At 34.9% G+C, this 2,588-nt stretch overlaps 1 non-coding gene across 1 annotated transcript; it reads left to right on the top strand.

The window, feature by feature from the left end:
• The first annotated feature begins 898 nt into the window (after positions 1 to 898).
• On the top strand, positions 899 to 1,053 carry LOC113719788 (U1 spliceosomal RNA). Its single transcript, XR_003455033.1, has one exon. It is a non-coding gene; the product is annotated as a U1 spliceosomal RNA (small nuclear RNA).
• The last annotated feature ends 1,535 nt before the right edge of the window (positions 1,054 to 2,588 follow it).

The raw sequence follows: 2,588 nt of genomic DNA, 5'->3' as shown, positions 1-2,588 counted from the left end.
ATTTTTTTTACAATTTCACGTAAATTGCTTCTTAAGAAGGGGCCATGCCCAAAGAACTAAAAAGGTCATTTGTGTGGATGTTTTGTGTGATTGTGAGTGCTTTTATCTGGTGGTGTTCGATGGTTACTCTAGTCAGATTATGCTGACAGTCAAATTAGTTTCATGAAGGTAAAGAGAAAAGCAAACTCTTAAAAAGACAGTTTATCCATTGAAACTATCTGTATCCAATCTAATCTGTGTATATCGATATACCCTCTTTAGAACTATAGTTCTTCTCTTTTCAAGTGATAGCATCATTTGGCTCTTAGTATTTTGTTATTTCCATGGTACCCTCACCTCTCATATCCAAGTTCAAATGTTTTAATTGGGATGATAATTACTAAAATGAAACTTTTCCTCTTCTAAAGTTCACTGTACTATATTACAAGACAAAAATGAAAAAGGAGAAAGGGAAAAGGTCATTGCAATTAGACATCTTAAAACACTTAAAGATTGATTGTAAAAAATCCTATGATACCTTTTGGCTACCATTCCTTCAATTTGTATCTCTCATTAAAATAATAGTTTAAATATTAAATATGTAAGTATATTTAATTTAATGGTCCATAACACTTCTATCGCTATCTAATGGTGAATTTCACTTGTGAGCGTGATACCTAAAAGGGGCCGTAGAATCTCCATAATATTGCAACTGATGATGTATATTTATTGACTATTAATTTGCTTTTTATCCGGAACGTAACAATACTTGTTAGTTGTTACTAGCTAGGAGTTAGGACCCACAATAAAGAATAGAATGACAAAAGCATTGACGAAAGCATCATCCCAAATCGGGACAGATAGGAGCCGACAAGCCTTGTAATGGATTTTTAAATATCCATGGAAGCTACTTGGAAACACACTTACCTGGACGGGGTCAATGGGTGATCAACAAGGCCCATGGCCTAAGTTGGTGACCTCCACTGCACTTGGGAGGGGTGCCCGCCTAAGATCAGCCCAAGTTGGTTGAGCCTACATCCTAGTAGGGGGGGCCTGCGTTCGCGCGACTCCTGCCCAACTCTTAATTCTAAAATATTTTCTTATAACTTTGTGGGTTTTGAGGCTCTTAATTGCCAGGTGGAGCCTATAACTCCAAATCATGAGAGTTAATTTTTTTTTTCTTTCTGACATTTTCTTACGAAAGTAAGAATTTTTGGCAAATAAACCTAACTCCCCACAATAACTCCAAAAGCCGGTAACTTTTGGAGTCCTGTGAGGGACTTATAAACCTAAACCCCAACCCCCCCATTACCGATGTGGGATAGAAAACCCCACAGGGTTAATTATTATGAGAGTTACTGTGGCAAATCATTATGAGAGTTAATTACTCCCTCCAAAAATATCCTTCTATTAAATGGAGTATGACTAAATACATTAAAAAAGTATGATTAATGATTAATTTAGCTTTACAGTAAATAAATTAGGTTACATTCAGTAATAACCTATATTAAATAAGGGTATCTTAGAAAAATTACAAATTAACTACATATACATTCATCAATTGAAAAGTGAACTACAATTTAAGATGGATAAAAAAGAAAAACAAGTTTATCAAAGAAGGAAAACAAGTCTAGGGCATTTTAGAGAACTTACAAATTAACTACATCAACATTTTTCAATTGAAGATTGGATTATAATTTGAGATGAATATAAAAAGAAAATAAGTCTATCAAAATGGGACGGAGGAAGTATATATATCAATTTCTTGTTGGAAGAAATTATGTGAGTTGAGATGTCGGAGAGCACACATGGAAGGCAGCTTTAACAAGGAAAAACCAATAATATCATTATTCTATTTTGTCAATTATTTAACCAAGTAACAATCTATATGCCATAACTTATTCAATATGATTTCATCAAGGCAATGATATATTAAATAACAAAAATCAAAATATCCTGGTAATCTAAGGACCTTTTGCTTCTTTGCATAGTAGAGTTAAAGTTTAGGAATAATCAATCCCCTTTTGATGCTTACTAGAGATCCCAAGGGAAATACCAGGGAATGCATGTGGTCTGGAGGTCTACCTTTTTAACACTCAGATCACGTCACGATGAGACAGCATATGGTAAAGGTTTGAAATCCATAGGTCCTTAATACAAACTACAAGGAACCCAAAATCACGCCCGTGACATCCATCCCTAATAAAGGTCTCGGTGGCTCTGGTGGATTCTCAAATCTTTCATATAAGTTATGAAGGAATTGGCGGATGGAATCACGACTAAGATCAAGAAGGAACTGTTCATAAATGAAGAGGGTATGCATCGTAGTCCATCATTTGGTCCAGTTCCAGCCTTCACATTCAATTTGTAGGCAATCAGGCACTCATCATTAATCAATACAACTCCAAACTAAAATAGGATCAAAAGGCATTCGCAACTCGGAATTAACTTAATTCATACTTACCTCTAAATATGTCAATCGATCGACGAATCTTACCCAGATCCAATATATTTTGGATAGGATCTGGGTTTAATTTCTCAAACTTAGATTTCACTCGGAGTCAAATTCTATCTGTAGGTAAGAAAGTTTTGGATTTGGATTCGGTCTA

The sequence above is a fragment of the Coffea arabica genome, chromosome 11e, assembly GCF_036785885.1.
Source record: "Coffea arabica cultivar ET-39 chromosome 11e, Coffea Arabica ET-39 HiFi, whole genome shotgun sequence".
Lineage (NCBI taxonomy): Eukaryota > Viridiplantae > Streptophyta > Magnoliopsida > Gentianales > Rubiaceae > Coffea > Coffea arabica.
Note: the sequence above shows the minus strand (reverse complement) of the source record. Positions and strands in the feature narration are given on the sequence as shown.